The 19,921-nt window shown below is 52.5% G+C and overlaps 1 pseudogene; it reads left to right on the top strand.

Annotated features, from left to right (window-relative positions):
- The first annotated feature begins 11 nt into the window (after window positions 1-11).
- LOC123144663 (glutathione S-transferase T3-like) lies at window positions 12-18,548 on the top strand (annotated as a pseudogene).
- The last annotated feature ends 1,373 nt before the right edge of the window (window positions 18,549-19,921 follow it).

Here is a 19,921-nt window from a genome sequence, read left to right as displayed (position 1 = left end):
TGAGGGGCATGGCGATGTGGGCCGGCCCATGAGCCGAACAAACAAACAAACGGGGATGATGAACTGGGAAAAGACACTCTCTGGCCGCCGCCGTGATGCGCTGCCGCAATGCACCCGGGGATCGACAGGGCGGGGAGCTAGGTGGAGAGGAGGGCAGATTGACGCAGACCGGGTGGCGCGGCTGCGGCTCGATCTGAAGAGCATGAGAAACAACAGAGAAGGGAACAGAGGCAAGCGCCCAGATGGATTGGCGGCTTGGTCGTGCGGCGGCTCTTCTGAATTTTTTGGTATTTGCTAGTTTTCGTTGTTGTTGTTGTTGTTTGCTTGGTTATGTAGACAGATGAAAGGAATTAGGTTTGAGTGCCCATTTTAATATTGTATCTTTACCGTTCGGTTTTGGATAATGCACTTCCCATAGTTCTATACTATATGAACCAGTTTATGTTTGTGCATTCCTAAAGCTAAGATATTTTGCAAATCTTTTTTTTCCCGTTGGAAGTTTAGGATTTCAAACCAGCATATTGTGTTTACATTTCAGAGAGTGGCGAACGATGTCTCATTGGAAGCTACAACTTTCTGGTTTGAACATCAAAATAATTAACGGATCAGGTAGCCAGTGAGTTAAATCCTACTCTCTAAGCTATTCATTACAGCGCTGCTCCCTCTATTCCATAATTCTTGTCATAATAGAAGGACGGTTTTAGTTCAAATTATGGAATGGAGGAGTATATAATGACGGGGGAAACGGCACCTACGGGATCACTCGGAATCCCTTTTGCTACGGTTGGCGGGCGCGGGGCTGTGCAAAGAACGGGTCTAGAAGCCAGCATAAGGATCGTTTACCCAGGTTCGGGCTGCGAGGATGCGTAATACCCTAGTCCTGCTTTTTGTGTATATTTGAGTGTTCTTGAGCTCTTGAACTAGCTACGGTGCGTGCATCGTCCAAAAGATCCGAATCCTCTCTCAGTATGCCGCGGGCCTCCTTTTATAGACAAAGGGGTTGCCACAGTGGCACACAGGAGGTGGAAAGGTATACAGTGTACAAGCTTATTGGCTGCCATTACGGGACAGAACGCATTAAATGCGCTCCTTAGGTGTCCCCTTGCTTTATTGGGGACGGTAACGAGGCCCGTCCCGTCCGTCGCCGCTCCGTCTTGCTCCGACACGCGTCCAGGCCAACGAGGCATGCAGCGCCATGTAGGCTGGCAGGCTGCTGAGCTGGCGTGGTGGTTGGGTCTTCACGAAGATCTGCATGCCACCACACAGGTGCTTGCTGAGTTGGCCTAGAGGCCGCCCGTCGCCACGCAGGTGCTCGCCTAGTTGGTGTGCTGGCAGCTGTATGGGAACGGCGGTGGAATCTTGGCACGCGCGGGCCGGGCGGCGACTCCGCGGATGTCTTCGGCAAGAGTCTTGCCGGGGCCCCGGCAAGGGTCTTGCTGCGGCATCGTGGTCATCCCCGGCAAGGGTCTTGCCGGGGGTCTCGTGGGTTTCCTCGGCAAGGATCTTGCCGAGGATCGTCGTCTTCTGATTCTCATCTGATCTTGTGTGCTTTTGGTCTTCACAAGATCTGCATGCCACCATGAAGGTGCCTCCCGAGCCTTGGTTCCGATGTGGTTGATGGTGTTGGAACGCTTGGGCTCAAGGGTGGCGGCTCTGCTAGTGTCGGGCAAGTTGCCCCGGCAAGACTCTTGCTGGGGCTGTGGAGGCCGCCCCGGCCAGGGCCTTGCCGGGGGAGTTCACCTCGCCCCTCTGCTCTTTGTGTTTCTGTCTTGGCGTTGCTTTGGTTGTCTTGTGCTCCGGCTTCTCTCCTCTGCCCTGCTAAGTGTGGCCGCAGGTGCGGCTCTGACTGCCCGTGCACAAGTAAAGGGGTACAAAGGAGAGCCCTCCTTTGATACACCGACAGGAGCCCCCAGGCCTGAGCCACACATAAGCGCAACACGTTGTTGGGCTAGGCCCAGAACGGTGCGCGGGCAGGCGGGGCAGAGTTTTACTGCAGTAACTTTTCCGTCCGCTGCGCTTCCCCACGACCCGCGCTGAATGCGCGACGTGGGGGTCGCGCGTGACGTGGGGGTCGCGCGTGACGTGGTGGTCATGCGTGGGGCGGTTCCGTCACGCATGCGTCACGTCGTGGTAAATGGTAAAGAGGCGGCCACGCCTTCCCCATAAAAAAGAGAAAAACGCAGGGGCGCGGCTCATTTACTAAGTAAACTTGAGTCGTGGCTTTCAAAGCGCCCGTGCCCCACGATCACGGGGTGGAAAACGGTCGCCTCACTCGTCTCCTTTATTTCGGCTTGCTCGCCACGTGTCCGCCATGCCTCGAAGATGGTAGGCGGTGGACGCGGGGGGCACGGGCCTTAAATGACGAGGCGGGGAACCGGTCGTCGCTGATTGGAGCAGCGGGTCGGTCTCGATTCTCCGCGACCCTGGTGACCGGATTGGTTAAGTGGGGCAGCCGGGCCCCGGCCCCGCCCCTTTATAAGAAAGGGAGGGGAATGGCACCCCTCAACCTTTCATCATTCATCTCCTCCCACCTTGACCCCTTCATTTCTTCCGCTATGGTGAGAGGGCGCGCAGGCACTCTGATGGCGGCGACGAGGGTCTCTGCTCGACAGCGCGCTCCTCCCTCCCAAGAGCTCATGGTGGCGGAGCCGGCCGTGAGAGGAAGGGGGAGGGGGCGAGGCCGAGGTCGCCGTGGTGCTCGGGGAAGAGGAGGACGGGGCGGCGCACCGGCCTCGCCTCCGCCAGCAGCCCCTCCCCCAATGGAGGGCCACGTTGGAGACCAGCCCCGCGAGTTCTTCATCAGGCTGCACCGGCCAGTGCGCCGTCGTCTTCGTCTCCCTACTCCGTTCGCTTGGGAGATGGAGCTCGATCCGCCACAGGCTCTGAGGTTGCATATGAGGGGCTGCGGGAATGGTAGCACGCGGGTCGATGTCGACTTCCCCGCCCCTCACGTCATGTACCTTCGTCGCGGATGGAAGACCTTCGCTCGTGCCCACAGCCTGTCGGGGGGGGGGGGCTCGTTCTCTACTTCAAATTAATGGAGAACGGCCTGCTCTCCGTCAAGGTCTTTGGGGACTTGGGGACTCGCCTAAAGTGCCGCGTGGAGAGCTCCTCCGATGATGAAGACTCCTCCTCAAGCGAGAGTGACGAGGAGGACAGCGACAGCGACGACGAGGGCGTCAGGCGGGAGGATGCCGACTCCGACTGACCGCGCCGCCCTCCTCCCTCGGTCATGCGCCCTGCCGAGGGTCTTCCTCGTCAAGCTCTCCATCGGCGCGTTCCTCGTCGCCCCCTTTTTGCCTTCATCTGCTGCACCTGGGAGGAAAGGGCAAGAACGGGGATTACGGGGCAATTATCTTTTTTTAGTTTTTAAGCCTGCGGGCGCTTGTTAGATTTAAAACTTGTAATCCCCTTGCTCATGTTTGCATTCCATACGGGTTGTACCTGTTTGGGACGTATTAATGAAAAAGGGTGCTTGCCGGGTTATTCGTGCGTGAGCGAGTCCCATGCCAAGGAATGAATCCTTGTTATTTTTAAGATAAACATTGTCGCCCGGCAACAGGCCTTGCCGTCCCCTCACTTCACTTACAACCATACTCACGCTCTCGACGGAGGCTGGGGCGAAGTAGGGTTAGGCCCTTCGTTTGCTTCCTTGTCACCGCAACTACAACCAAGTTCCGGCCCAGGAAGTAGTTCTTGGGCACAGGAAAGGGGAGCATGGTGGCCTAGGAATAAAACGAGGCTTCATATGTCCCAGTTCCATACTAAAATGCACAACAGGGGATAAAGGACTTATCTGAATCTGCAGCCCCCGACAACCTTGGCTTGCTGTGGTCGGATCCTGGGTCCGCAGCCCCCGGCAACCTTGGCTTGCCGGGGTTGGAGCGTCGGCTTGTTCTCTTTCTTTCAAATAGCTCAGCAGAAATGTCCATGCACCCTGTGAACCAAAGAGGACGGAAAGGAACAGAGAGATGCATACTCGACCTCTGTGCTAGGGGTTAGTCGCCGCTAAGCACTATCAACCCTAACAGGGGGAGAGACTCAACCTAGCATGCATGCTAAAACTTAGGGCGCCAGCGCTTCATTTATTTATGCTCAGGGTCTGCGCCTGGCTTTGTACAGAGGGTTACATGCCTTGTCGGCAAGGCTTGTACAAAAGGTGGCTTACCGGGAGGCGCCTCATCGGTAAAACTTACGAAGATGTTCGATGTTTCAGGAGTTGCTCACTGGGATACCATCTTCGGTCTCCAGGCGGACTGCGCCAGGCCTGGTGACTCGTATTACCCGATAAGGGCCTTCCCACCTTGGCGTCAACTTGTTGGAATTCTTGGCCGACTGAACGCGCCGAAGAACAAGGTCGCCTTCCTCAAGACTTCGGGCACGAACCTTGCGGCTATGGTAGCGGCGCAAGGCTTGCTGGTAGCGTGCAGCTCGCACAGCCGCCCGAAGACGATATTTCTCAAGGAGCGTCGCGTCATCTTGCCGCAGCTGCTCTTGCTCAAGCTCATCATAAGCGAGCACTCGAGGTGACCCGTATATGAGTCCCGTGGGGAAAACTGCTTCTGCCCCGTACACCAGGGCAAAGGGTGTCTGGCCGGTGGCTCGATTTGGCGTCGTTTTGATCGACCAAAGAACCACCGGCAACTCATCAATCCAACGCCTTCCATACTTGCGCAGCCTGTCAAAAGTCCTTGTCCTTAGGCCTCGCAGTACTTCAGCATTCGCCCTCTCCGCCTGGCCGTTGCTCCATGGGTGGGCCACTGAAGCGAAACAAACCTTGCTACCGAGGTCCTGAATGTATTGCATGAAGGTGCGGCTTGTGAACTGCGTGCCGTTGTTGATGATGACCTTGTTCGGCACACCAAAACGGCAAACTAGCCCCTTGAAGAACTTGATGGCTGACTGTGCTGTCACCTTCCTCACTGCTTCCACTTCGGGCCACTTTGTGAACTTGTCGATGGCGACGTACAAGTACTCAAAGCCCCCGACAACACGGGGGAAGGGGCCCAGTATGTCGAGCCCCCAGACCGAAAATGGCCAGGAGAGAGGGATTGTTTGAAGGGCTTGGGCTGGTTGATGAAGCTTCTTCAAATGGAACTGACACGCTTCACACTTGGTTACTAGTGCCGTTGCATCCTGGAGGGCAGTGGGCCAGAAGAAACCTTGCTGGAATGCCTTGCCGGCAAGGGCCCTCGACCCTATGTGGGAGCCACATATGCCTCCGTGTATCTCTGCCAACAGCTCCAGTCCTTCCTCTCGGGGAATGCACTTCAATTTCACACCATTCGGCCTTTTTCTGTATAGAACATTGTCAATGAACTGATACATGGCAGACCGACGGGCTACTTTCTCCGCTTCTTCCTGTTCCTCAGGAAGCTCCCCTGTTTGGAGGAATTGAACGGTATGTTGTGCCCATGCCGGAGCCTGAGGCTCGACGGCAAGGACCAAAGGCACATCTCCGGCCGCAGGGGGAGCTGTCTCTACGGTCAGGGCCTGGGGCCCCGTCGGAAATAGTTGCCCCTCGGCAAGCTCGGGGTACCCGGCAACCTCCTTGCCGGCGGCTCCTGGGAGCTCAGCGGGAAGGTACTTGCCGGGGCTTATCTTCCTTCTCTTGTTCTGCCCTGCTGATGGTTCTACGGATGGTTGTACTAACTGAAGTACAAAGGTACCTGGTTCCACAGGCAACTTGAGGGCAGCGCGTTTCGACAGGTCGTCGGCAATGCTGTTCTCCGCTCGGGGAACATGTTCTGCCTGTAGGCCGTCGAAACGTTCTTCCAACTTCCTCACTTCATTCACGTAGGCCTCCATCAACGGGCTCTGGTAATATTTGTTGACTTGCTTGGCGACGAGCTGCGAATCACCTCTGATGATGAGCTTCTTGATTCCGAGGTCTGCCGCGATCCTAAGACCGGCAAGCAACCCCTCGTACTCCGCCGTATTGTTCGTTGATTTTTCCCGGGGGAAGTGCATCTGGATTACGTACTTGAGGTGCTCTCCGGTGGGTGCGACGAGTAGCACGCCAGCACCAGCGCCTTGGAGTGAGAAAGCTCCGTCAAAGTACATAATCCACTCACTGCTCATCTCCTTGCCGAGAAGGGTGGTCTCTTGGATCTCCTCGTCGGGCGTTGCGGTCCACTCTGCTATGAACTCCGCCAAAGCTCGGCTCTTGATTGTTGAAGTACTTTCAAATCTGAGGCCAAAGCTTGACAGCTCCAGTGCCCACTCCACAATCCTCCCTGTCGCATCTGGGTTGTGCAAAATCCGTTGCAAAGGGAGGTGGGTGACGACGGTGATCTCGTGCGCTTGGAAATAGTGGCGCAGCTTTCTCGAGGCCATGAGAAGGCCGAAAAGCAGCTTCTGCATTCCAGAATATCTTGACCTAGCCCCCTGCAAGAGGGAACTGACAAAATACACCGGATGCTGCACCATCTTCTTCTTCTGTCCCACTTCGCCCATCCGCTCAAGCTCTGCCTCGTCGGGTTCGGGCCTTGCCGGGGATTCTGGTTTGCCGGCATCAGGCTCTGCCGGGGAAGCCCCCGGCACGCCATCCGTCGGCTCTGCTGCAGCTGCTGCTTCTCCCTCAGGTTCCCTCTGCGCCACCAACGCAGCACTGACCACTTGATTCGTTGCTGCTAAGTACAGCAACAACGGCTCTTGTGGTTTAGGCGTGACTAGTATTGGCATGGAGGAGAGGTACCTCTTCAAATCTTGCATTGCTGCCTCTGCCTCCGGAGTCCATTTTACTTGACCCTCCTTTTTAAAAACTTTGAAAAAGGGGAGGGCGCGCTCAGCAGATTTGGAGATGGACCTACTCAGGGCAGCAACACAACCGGCGAGCTTACGAACGTCCTTGACCCGTTTCGGTGCCTCAATCTGCTCAATCGCTTTGATCTTGTCAGGATTTGCTTCGATTCCGCGTTGAGACACAAAGAACCCGAAAAGTTTGCCGGAGGGGACACCGAACACGCACTTCTCTGGGTTGAGCTTGAGGTTTATCTTGCGCAGGTTTGCGAATGTCTCTTCTAAATCTTGCACGAGCGTGGCCCTGTCCTTGGTTTTGACCACTATGTCATCCATATAAGCTTCCATATTTCTATGCAGCTGGGGCTCAAAACCAATCTGGACTGCTCGGGCAAAAGTCGAACCAGCGCTCTTCAACCCGAAAGGCATTCGTACAAAACAGTACGTACCACATGGGGTGATGAACGCGGTCTTCTCTTCGTCTGCCTTCAACATGAAGATCTGGTGGTACCATGAATAGGCATAGAGGAATGGCAGCAGGTCACACCCGGTAGTGGAGTCTACAATCTGGTCGATGCGTGGCAGAGGGAAAGGATCCTTTGGACAGGCTTTATTGATGTCTGTGTAGTCAATACACAGCCTCCACTTCCCATTTGCCTTACGCACCACTACCGGATTGGCCAACCACGTGGGTGGAGTACTCCTCTTACCAGGCATGCCGCCTCCAACTTCCTGATCTCTTCAATGATGAACTCTTGCCGCTCCAAAGCTTGCTTCCTGACCTTCTGCTTGACGGGCCGCGCGTGAGGACAGACAGCAAGATGGTGCTCAATCACCTCCCTGGGAACGCCGGGGATGTCGGATGCTTGCCATGCAAATACATCGACATTCGCCCGCAGGAAGGCGAGAGCACGCTTTCCTATTTGCTGTCGAGGGTGGAGCTTATAGTGAAAGCCCCGCCCGTGCCGTCCTCCTTGACGGACACCTTCTTGGTTTCCGGTGGTGTAGCCTTGGACTTCTTGCTCTTGCCGGTGGAGCTCTCTGGCACGTCCTCAACGGGAGCACAACACTCCGAAGAGGTGCGCTTGCCGGAGTGGGTGCAAGAGGTCTTGCCGGAAGGAGTCTTGCTGGCCTTCTTCCTCCCTAGAGCTTCAGCGGCAGGAGCAAGTGCCCTGGCGGCAGTTGCTGCAACTGCCTCTCGGTAGAGTTGGTCGGCGCAGATGAGTGCGTCTTTCTTGTCAGAGGGGACGGTGATGATGGTCAGCGACCCCGGCATCTTCAACGTGTTGTAGGCGTAGTGGGACGCCGCCATGAACTTGGCCAGCGCTGGGCGGCCAAGCATCCCATTGTATGGCAAGGGGATCTCGGCGACATCGAAGACGATCTTCTCCGTCCTATAGTTCAGCTCGCCCCCAAATGTAACGGGCAGCGTGATTTTACCTTTGGGCTGACTCCTTCCCGGGTTGACCCCTTGAAACGTGCCCGTCTCTTCGAGGTCTCCATCAGGAATCTGCAGCTTCTTGATCACAGCGGGCGAGATCAGGTTGAGACCGGCCCCACCGTCAACCAGCACTTTCGTCACCTTGAGGTTGTGTATTGTTGGTGAGACCAACAACGGCAAACACCCAACCGCAGTTGTGCGGTCAGGGTGATCCTCGGTGTCGAAAACAATGGGTGTGCGGGACCACTTCAGTGGCTTCTGGGCATCGAACGACGGCTCTGCCGCAGCGACCTCACGCGCCCACTGCTTCAGCTGGCGGTGTGAGGTGTGCAACGAGGCGCCACCGTCGACGCACATAGCCGCTGTAGCCTTCTGGAACTCGTGCTCACCGGACTCGTCGTCCTCGTCGTGATCATCATCCTCCTCTTTCTTGTCACGGCCCCGAGCGGGCCTTTCTTGTTGGTTATCTTTGCCACGGCGACCTGCTTGGCCGCCACGCTTCTTGCCGAACCCCTCGGCACCATCCTGACCCTTCTTCTTGTCCCGCCTCTCATACTCAGCTTTTTGCTTCTCAGCAAGCACCTTAACTTGTCGGCAGTTCTGGAGGTCGTGGCCCTTGGTGCGGTGGATCTTGCAGTACTGCTTGTCGGAGCCTCCTGGCTTGTCGGCGGCCGCCAAGGCCCGGCAGGCGGCGCACCCGGCAATCTCCTTGCCGGGGTCGTCAGCCTTGGCCTTTTTGGCGGCGCCGAGCTCGCCGGATCCCTCAACGGCAAGCACAATCTTGCCCTTGCGCTTCCTATTGCGGCGCCGGCCCTTTTTCGTCGGGGCGGCGGTGTCTTCGTCTGTGGAGTCGGTCTCCGCACCGGTGTCCTTGCCGGGGTACTTCCTCCCCTCTTCAGCAGGAGCACATCTATCGGCCAGAACGTAGAGTTCCGCCACATCTTTGACCTTGTTCATCGCCAGCTCTTCGCGCATCTTGCGGTTCCGCACATTCTGATGGAACGCGCTGATGACAGCAGCGGGATGAACGTCTGGGATGTTGTACTGCACCCGGCTGAATCTCTGTATGTACTTGCGCAGGTTCTCGCCTTCTTTCTGGGGGATGACATGCAAATCGCTTGCTTGGCCATGAGCTTGGTGGCCTCCAGTAAAGGCGCCAACAAACTCATGGCACAAATCCGACCAGGAAGAAATGGAATCCGCCGGCAAGTGCATCAACCATGACATAACATTGGGTTTAAGTGCAAACGGGAAGTAATTAGCGAGCACCTTGTCGTCGCGAGCCCCAGCAGCTTGCATTGCGATGGTGTAGATGCTGAGGAACTCTAACGGGTGAGTCTTGCCGTTGTACTTCTCGCCGACATCAGGCTTGAACATGCGGTGAGTGGGCCACTGGAACTGCCGCAGCTCACGGGTAAAAGCTGGGCAGCCTACCTCGTAAGGTAGGCCACCAGAGCCCCCCGGTGCTGGGTGGTCCATAGTGGGCCCTGCCTGCCTATCTGACTGATGGCGTGTTTCGCGCCGCCGCTCGATGGTGGTTCGAGCGTCTTCATGGGCTCGCTCTCGGAGAACTTGGCGTTGATCGCGGTGGGTCCGTGGGTCGGACGACGCTATGAAAATGTTATCACAAGCGTCATCTCGACGGATCGGCACCGGCAGAAGCTGGCGTGGAGGAGAGTGCACCATAGGCGCAGCACCTCCGGTCCTTCTACCACTGGCATGCGGTGGCTCGACGGAGCGTCGGCCGGAGGGCCCCGCGGGTCGCGGCTCGTCCTTGTTGGTGATGCTGACGAGGCTCCGGATGGTGGCTCTCCACTCGTCGAGCTTTTCCGCAGCAGGAGGGAAGTCGAGGAGTAATTGCGCGCGCGCCAAAGCTTCCGCTGGCGCGGGTGGCGGCGAAAGCTGCGTGGACCGTGACACGCTCCGACTTCTAACCACGTTAGAAGGAGCTCTATCACGGCCTTGCGGCTGCGCGCCATTTTCGCCAGCGCCTCGGCGTGCATGTTGGTCTTCTACGTCCCGTGAATGGCGCACGGGACTCTTCCCGCGGCGGCGCCCGGGGTCACTAGTCCGGTGGCGCTGCTCGTCGCGCACGACCTGAGAAGAGTGCATTGCGGGCGCCGGCGTAGGCGTCTTGGAAGTCACCGTGCCGCCTGTAGGTGGCACGACGCCACCCCTGGAGGGCCCCGCGCCGCCTGCGGGGGGCACGACTCCGTCTCTGGATCTGGCGGCGTGCGGCCTGTCGTCTCGCGCACGTACGACGCCGCTCGCCAGGCTTTGACTGCCAGAGCGATGTGGGTGTCCGCGGGCCGTGCCTCGGCTCCCATCCGCGACCGCCCCGCCGCTCGCCCGCACTTGTACGGGCCGTTCGGCCCCAGATGAACCGAGCCATGATCGTCTTCTTCTTTGGAGCCATGGCGACGAAGAACTGCTAAACCAACTGCTAGACCGGATTTTCACAGCTTGCGCCTCCTACCTGGCGCGCCAAAGATGTCGGGGGAAACGACACCTACGGGATCACTGGGAATCCTTTTTGCTACGGTTGGCAGGCGCGGGGCTGTGCAAAGAGCGGGTCTAGAAGCCAGCACAAGGATTGTTTACCCAGGTTCGGGCCGCGAGGATGCGTAATACCCTAGTCCTGCTTTTTGTGTATATTTGAGTGTTCTTGAGCTCTTGAACTAGCTACGGTGCGTGCATCGTCCAAAAGATCCGAATCCTCTCTCAGTATGCCGCGGGCCTCCTTTTATAGACAAAGGGGTTACCACAGTGGCACATAGGAGGTGGAAAGGTATACAATGTACAAGCTTATCGCCTGCCATTACGGGACAGAATGCATTAAATGCGCTCCTTAGGTGTCCCCTTGCTTTATTGGGGACGGTAACGAGGCCTGTCCCGTCCGTCGCCGCTCCGTCTTGCTCCGACACGCGTCCAGGCCAGCGAGGCATGCAGCGCCATGTAGGCTGGCAGGCTGCTGAGCTGGCGTGGTGGTAGGGTCTTCACGAAGATCTGCATGCCACCACACAGGTGCTTGCTGAGTTGGCCTAGAGGCCGCTCGTCGCCACGCAGGTGCTCGCCTAGTTGGTGGGCTGGTAGCCGTATGGGAAGGGCGGTGGAATCTTGGCGGGCGCGGGCCGGGCGGCGACTCCGCGGATGTCTTCGGCAAGAGTCTTGTCGGGGCCCCAGCAAGGGTCTTGCCGCGGCATCGTGGTCATCCCCGGCAAGGGTCTTGCCGGGGGTCTCGTGGGTTTCCTCGGCAAGGATCTTGCCGAGGATCGTCGTCTTCTGATTCTCATCTGATCTTGTGTGCTTCTGGTCTTCACAAAGATCTGCATGCCACCATGGAGGTGCCTCCCGAGTCTTTTTTCCAATGTGGTTGATGGTGTTGGAACGCTTGGGCTCAAGGGTGGCGGCTCTGCTGGTGTCGGGCAAGTTGCCCCGGCAAGACTCTTGCCGGGGCTGTGGAGGCCGCCCCGGCAAGGGCCTTGCCGGGGGAGTTCACCTCGCCCCTCTGCTCTTTGTGTTTCTGTCTTGGCGTTGCTTTGGTTGTCTTGTGCTCCGGTTTCCCTCCTCTGCCATGCTAAGTGTGGCCGCAGGTGCGGCTCTGACTGCCCGTGCACAAGTAAAGGGGTACAAAGGAGAGCCCATACTTTTGTACACCGACAATATAAATAATGGGTTTTAAAATCCTGTGATGGATTATGTATGTTGGTCCTTTACAGCAGACAATGGAATAGGAAACTAAAAGATAAGGAGAATAGCTCAATTTGAAATTTTAAGACGGTGAATCATAATAGAAGGACGATTCCTTTAGAGGGGCCATCTGAATCCTACTTCACCAAGCATCCATCCTTCTAATTTTGAGTTCGCAAGATGATTACTGGAGCACGAATATAAACTTCAAGGGGGTGATTAGAAGCACTGAAATCTTCCTCTAGTCTATTGGAACGTTAGAATTTGATCTGCGATACATATGTCACGCGTTACTTTATCCCCCTCAGATGTATTCTTTGGCCAGAAATACTAATGTCAAATTTGTCGGCCAATTGCTAAGAGTATGGGTTCGTACGTGGTGCTTTGCATATTTGAGTTTAAATGGCACGTATCCATATCCTGATCTGGAATATGGAGGCAGCAGTTTTGTTATGAATTGTATACCCCATTTTGACCCTATAAGATCCTAATAGAAATTGTCAAAAATTTCGGTCAATTGCTAAGCGTATGGGTTCTCTGTGGAGCCTTGCGTATTCGTGTTTAAATGGCACGTACCCGAGGGACAACAATGCATGTGTCTGAGGAATGGCTTATTTTGAAACAAACTGTCGCTGATGGTTCAGTGTACTCGTGAGAACACTGCCTATGCTTCTCAATTTCAACTGTGCATGTTTGACTTCACCTTAGCATTTCCCTTGAACACTAGGACATAATTAAGGTTTGGGAAAAATGCTTATTAAGACTAAACTATCATTGATAATTCAATGTGCAGGGCTACAGTGTTGCTCTTCCTGAAAAGTTGCAAACTGGAAAGTAGAGCATGTACCGGTGGTTATATATATGTTAAGCAGCATTTCTCTTATACTGTTTCTCACAATCGCTGTTACAATCTTGCAGATCTGCAGAGTCACCTCTGTGCTTTGTTAACAGATTTCCTGGCACTTCAGACATTGGAACGCTGCATGATAATTTTGAGTGAGTATATTCACAATCACTTGAACATGTGAACTTCTATTACTTGGTATTCATCTCAACTTAGTGTGGATAGAGGATCTTCCTATGTTATATTATATAACTCTCATCCGTGAAATATAACTCTCATACATGTACTAATTATGTTAGCACACTCTCATTTTTAATGATTATGCTGTAATAGCTTTTCAGATTATGTCCTGTTTAGAAGATCTGCTGATTATGTCCTTATTTGCTGAATATATGCTAGAAAGATGGAATTTTCTCGAGAATAGTTGAAAGGCAGAGTTCAACAGAGCAACTGTCGGTTCTTTGTATGCTGAGAAAGCTCTCACACAGTCAAGCAATTCGTTCTTTATGATGCCAAGTGAACCTATAGATCAGTAGATGTAACGCCCACGATGCGGCTATATCTCCCACGTGTCGAGGCACGACTTAGAGGCATAATCGCATAGTGGTTTTGTCGCAAGAAGGGTCTTCTTCACACAATCCCATGTAACGAACAAGAATGGGATAAAGAGTTGGCTTACAATCGCCACTACACACAATGCATAAAATTTAATTCATACATCATCCAAAATACACACATAGACCGACTACGGTCAAGATCCAAATGAAAATAAGATAACCCCAAATGCTAGATCCCCGATCGTCCCAACTGGGCTCCACTACTGATCATCAGGAAAAGACACATAGTAACGACCACGTTCCTCATCGAACTCCCACTTGAGATCGATCCCATCATCTGCACTGGCATCGTCGGCACCTGCAACTGTTTTGGTAGAATCTGTGAGTCGTGAGGACTCAACAATCTCACACCCGCGAGATCAAGACTATTTAAGCTTATAGGAAAGGATGGTGTAATGAGGTGGAGCTGCAGCAGGCATTAAGCATATATGGTGGCTAATATACGCAAAAGAGAGCGAGAAGAGAAGCAACGGAACGGTCGTCAGCTAGCAATGACCAAGAAGTGATCCTGAACTCCTACTTACGTCATTCATAACTCAAACCGTGTTCACTTCCCGGACTCCGCCGAGAAGAGACCATCACGGCTACACACACGGTTGATGTATTTTAATTGGGTCAAGTGACAAGTTCTCTACAACCGGACATTAACAAATTTCCATCTGCCTCATAACCGCGGGCACGGCTTTCGAAAGATAATACCCTACAGGGGTGTCCCAACTTAGCCCATCATAAGCTCTCACGGTCAACGAAGGATAAACCTTTTCCCGGAAAGACCCGATCAGTCTCGGAATCCCGGTTTACAAGACATTTCGACAATGGTAAAACAAGACCAGCAAAGCCACCCGAATGTGCCGACAAATCCCGATAGGAGCTGCACATATCTCGTTCTCAGGGCACACCGGATAAGCGAAGCGTACAGGTACCAATATAACCCAAGTTGCCAAGGGACGGTCCCGCACGGTGCTCTAGTTTGGACCAGCACTCAGAGGAACACTGGCCCGGGGGTTAAAATAAGATGACCCTCGGGCTCGCGAAAACCCGGGGGAAAAGGCTTAGGTGGCAAATGGTAAAACCAAGGTTGGGCCTTGCTGGAGGAGTTTTATTCAAGGCGAACTGTCAAGGGGGTCCCATAAATCACCCAACCGCGTAAGGAACGCAAACTCAAGGAACATAATACCGGTATGACAGAAACTAGGGCGGCAAGAGTGGAACAAAACACCAGGCATAAGGCCGAGCCTTCCACCCTTTACCAAATATATAGATGCATTAATATAATAAGAGATATTGTGATATCCCAATATATCCATGTTCCAACATGGAACAAACTTCAACTTCACCTGCAACTAGCAACGCTATAAGAAGGGTTGAGCAAAAGCGGTAACTTAGCCAAACAACGGTTTGCTAGGAAAGGATGGTTAGAGGCTGACATGGCAATATGGGAGACATGATATAGCAAGTGGTAGGTAGCGTAGCATGGCAATAGAGCGAACAACTAGCAAAGCAAAGATAGAAGTGATTTCGAGGGGTGGTCATCTTGCCTGCAAGGTTCTCAGAGTTGTCGAAAGCTTGATCCTCGTAAGCGTACTCAACAGGTTCCTCGTTCACGAACTCGTCTCCCGGCTCTACCCAAGACAAGAACACAAGCAAACGGAACCACAATCAATCACGAGAAATGCACAAGCAACATGATGCAAAACATGTATGATATGCGAGATATGATATGCGATGCATATACGTGCTCCGGAAGGAAAATGATGAACAAGGCAGTAACTTGGCAAACCAAGCATGCCACTGGAAAGATGAGATGATTTCGGTCGAAATCGATATAAAGATCACCGGAAACGGATGCACAGTTTGCAAATGGCAAGCAAAACAAGAATGACACGAATCTGCGATTAACAGCATGATAGCACTTAGAATACAACAAGAAACTATGCTACAGCACTCTAACATAGCAACAAAGCATATGACAGTAATCTACAGAAGATGCTTGACAAAAGATGAACACTGAGCTATGGCTAGATCACAACATAACAAGCTCAAACAAGCATGGCAAAAGTGCAAAAGATAACAGGATCACAGACTTAGTGAAATTACTGGACATGGCAGAAAACAGCATCAGGTAGCAATGTTCAGAGCACGAAATTAACATGCTACAGGAAGTTAACATAGCAAAACAAGGCATGGCAGTGTTCTACTAAATGCATATAACAAAAGTCCCTTAGAGCATCTCTAGTGGATGGTGTATATGGAGGTGGATGCTAAATATACACGATCAAAATCAAAAAATGTTTCCCAGTGGATCGTGTATCAGGTCGTATACCTATACACGTCGCTCCCACGAGCATACCTGGCATGGGAGTAAACACGACCGAACCACGCTCGTGGGCTCGCGAACAGAAGGGAAAAGAAGAGAAAAAAGCCTCCCGCTCCCGCTCCCGTTCCTCTCCGGCCGCCTCCCCAAGGTCGCCGTCGCCCCTCTCCGGCCGCCGCCCAAGGTCGCCGTCGCGTCTCCTCTCCGGCCGCCGCCCAAGGTAACCATTTTTTCCTTTCTCGCGAGCGGGAGCAGAGGGGCGGCGGTCGCACGCGCGGTGGGGGGGGGGGGAGATGCAGGGGCGGCGGAGCGGTGGGGGGGAGGGGGGAGATGCAGGGGCGGCGGACGGGCGCGCCTGTCTGCTGGGGCGGCGGGACGAGCGGCGCCGCTCCCCACCACCGACGCCGATCTGGAACGCTTGGCGCCAGAACCGCCCACCGGCGCACCGCCACGGCCTCTGGGCGCGGCGGCGGGGGTCTTGGCTTGCTTCCTGACGAAGCCGCGCTGGAAGCGCCACGTTGTGAGCGCCTTGTACCTCCGCCCGCTGGTCGCCCTGGGCGGCACCGCCGCCTCCCCAGTCTCCATCTCGTGCCGCGGCCGCCCTCCCGTCGCCACACGCGTCTTCTCGGACGACGCCCCTGCGTTCGGAGGAAACAAATTGCGCCAGGTCTCAGCACGAATCGAACGGAAGGTGCGACAGAGGGGAGAGAGAAAGATTGGGTGGGTGGAGGAGACGGGGCGTACCTGATTGAGGGGCCGGCGGCGGCGGCGGCGGTGGAGGAGGTGGGTAGGGCGCGCGCGCTCGCCTCGGGGTTTCGCGGTGGATTTGGCGCGGCGCGAGGCTTCCCCTGATGGATTTGCTGCAATGTTGTTCATCTGTTCGCTTGTTCTTGCTAGTCGGTGCACCAAACTGAAATTACTGAAGTATATGTGAAAATCGAATAATCTGAAGAAAAAAAAAGGACTGTAAAGTAGCAGCAACAGAGTGTTCATATCCAGATGGAGGATATGCTATGTCGATTTCAAGCCATGGCTAGAGTCCCCAGTTCACAGGAATGAGTGATTTTGCACACTGAAAAATGAAAAGGGTTGTGCTATCCGTCGTTTTTTTTGTTCGTTAAAAATGAAATTGTTCTGTATCGGTTGATGATAATTGTATACCAATGTAGCTATGTTCAGTAATTATTCATGTTTTTTATGTATAACACGCAATGGTTTGGGACACCATATCCATCCCCCGTTTCATCTATGGGCAGCGAGCATATGGTCGCCACTTTATTGGCTGTCCTTCAGTCAACTTAATTTCTGATTGGTTTTTGTGCCGTTCTTCACACGGTCAGAGCTGGGGAGGCAGCGGATGTGAGGGAGCCCAACCCTTCAAGGATGACTGTCCTTGAAGCCCCACATCTCGTTCAATAATTTTTTGCTTGTCAATTTGATGCCAGATTGTGGTCTAAAATAGTTGTGCATTGGTTGCTTGCAGATGGATGCTGACCAAAGCTTCTTGGACACCCTTGGTTTTGGTTACACGCAAACACAACCACAAAGTCCAATTGGAGAGCAGGCAACTCCATCAACTCAGCATCAAGCAACACCATCAACGCATCAACGTTCTGCAATAATAGAGAAAGGAAAATCCAACAAAGGAAAAAATTGGTCTAGTGATGAGGACAAGGTTCTCATAGCAGCATGGGCAAATACAAGTTTGGATATTGTTGGGACTGATCAAAACCGAGATGCTTATTGGGCTAGAATTTCAGAGTACTACAACACACACAAGGAATCGTCATGGCTGGAGCGTAATCCTAATGCAATCAATTGCCGTTACACATTGATTAACAGAGAGACCTCCAAATTTTGTGGTTGCCTTCAGCAGATTTTAAATAAGGAAGAAAGTGGAAGGACTATAGCAGAAAAGGTATGCGCAGTATTCTACTTCTATATGTGATGTGCAATATTCTATATGTGTTGTGCATTTGTATATGTGGTTGCCTATCTTGTACTTCTATATGTGATGTGCAATATTCTATATGTGTTGTGCATTTGTTAACAATATATTTATATGTGCAGACAAACGATGCACACATTCTGTTCAAGGAAATGGATGTAAAAAAAACGGCCTTTCACATTGATGCATTGCTATATAGAGTTTGCAAAGTATCCAAAGTGGCAGACAAGAGAACTTGAAACTTCTCTTAAGAAACAAAAGAAGACCATTGATGGAAGTCCAGGCACAGCCACCAATGATCCGTCCGATGTATCCTCGGTACGCACTGATGCAACCTCGATACACACTGATGCTCTTGAACATGAGAAAAGACCTGATGGTGTTAAGAAGGACAAGAGAGGTAAAGCTGATGAGAATGCTTGCAAGCTGTCATTAGAAACTGTGTGAGCAGCAAAGCAAGAGAAGGATGAGATCAAAGAAGCGGCAAGAAATGCTCGCTATGCACAACAATTTGAATTGCGAAAAGAGGAGATTGCACTCAGAAAGGAGGATGCACGAAACGAGAGGGAGGATGCACGGAGACAGTTTGAATTAGATGAGAGGGTCATGCTGATCGACACTAGTGGTATGACTGATGTGCAAAAGCAGTTCTACCAAGCTAAGCAGAATGAGATCCTTGCTCGAGGCGTAGGGTAATGTGAGCTATTTGATATGTGAGCTATATGAACTATTTACTGCTTTCCGCTAGTTGTTGTATGAACTATTTGATAACATCACTCATTGCATAAATATTTTATTGATAGCTACAAATTCATGGATTACATCACTCATTGCATAAATTAAAACTAGATGAAAAGAAATGGATTACAGACTTATAACTAGGACATCACTCGTTTCCAAACTTTTGCCACACATGGTCAATTAGATCAAGTTTAAGCTGGTCATGTTCACCTTGATTTCTAATCCGGTGAGTCATCTGAATAAAAGAGCTCAGTTGTTCCGCATGAGTACGAGAGACCGTGACTCTTTCTCACATTGCCTCAAAAGTGCAGCTTTGCCGACCAGTTTGTCGCTCCTCTTCAACTATCATATTGTGCATTATGACACAAGCTTTCATGACATCACCGATTTCTTTACGTTTCCATCCTTTAGCAGGTCCACGAACAATGGCAAAACGGGATTGAAGAACTCCAAAGGCTCGTTCCACATCTTTCCTAGCCCCCTCTTGCCTCTTGGCAAAAGTTTTATGTTTTCGGGTATCTGGAGCTGGTATGCTCTTCACAAATGTTGCCCACCGTGGATAGATACCATCTGCAAGATAATACCCCATTGTGTACTGATGGCCATTGATTCTATAATTCACTGGAGGAGTTTGGCCTTCAGCTAGCTTTGTAAAAACAGGAGAACGTTGAAGAACATTTATATCATTCAGAGACCCTGGTAAACCAAAATAAGCATGCCAAATCCAAAGATCTTGTGAAGCAACTGCTTCCAAGATCATAGTGGGCTCGCTGACATGGCCTTTAAACATGCCATGCCATTTTTGGGGGCAATTTTTCCAACCCCAGTGCATGCAATCTATGCTCCCTAACATACCAGGAAATCCTCTTTCCTCCCCTATTGCAAGTAACCTAGCAATGTCTTCTTCATTTGGAGATCTCAGGTACCTTTCCCCAAAAACTTCACAAACTTTGATCACAAATTTCTTGCAAGACTCTAAATTAGTAGCCTCAGCGGACCGGATGTACTCATCAGCACCATCAGCTGCTATTCCATATGTTAGCATCCGCATTGCCGCGGTCATCTTTTGCAGAGGATGTAACCCAAGAGCTCCAGAAGCACTTCTTTTTTGAGTAAAATAACCATCATAATCATGCTCAAGTATACCATCGGCTATGCGTTTGAACAAATTACGGGACATCCTAAATCTGTGCATAAAAAGTAAATGAGACAGGGAAATGAAAAAAGGCTAAAGCAGAGAAGTGTAGTAATTACGAACCTTCGTCGAAACAAATGTTCGGGATAGCGAGGAACTTCTTTGAAGTAGTCGTCCCACAGAAGAACAAAACCGGCATCTCTTCCTCGATTGATTGTTTGACGTCCATGCTTGGAACCGCCATGGCATCGAGCGTTCATCCTCTCTTCCTCCTCGCGCTCGGCGAATGCTGCAAGTATGAGTTCATCGTCGCCAGATGAAGATGACGAAGAACTCATGTCCAAAGTGGATGTGTTCATTGTGTTGCGTGAGAGACGATAGAGAAATCTAGGTGAGAAGAGAAGTCACAGATAGAAGTGCTAGAAGAGAGATGGTAGGGGTGGTTTATAT

This window comes from Triticum aestivum, chromosome 6D (assembly GCF_018294505.1).
Source record: "Triticum aestivum cultivar Chinese Spring chromosome 6D, IWGSC CS RefSeq v2.1, whole genome shotgun sequence".
Taxonomy (NCBI): Eukaryota; Viridiplantae; Streptophyta; class Magnoliopsida; order Poales; family Poaceae; genus Triticum; species Triticum aestivum.
The sequence above is the reverse complement of the archived record's forward strand: the minus strand, read 5'-3'. Positions and strand labels throughout refer to the sequence as shown.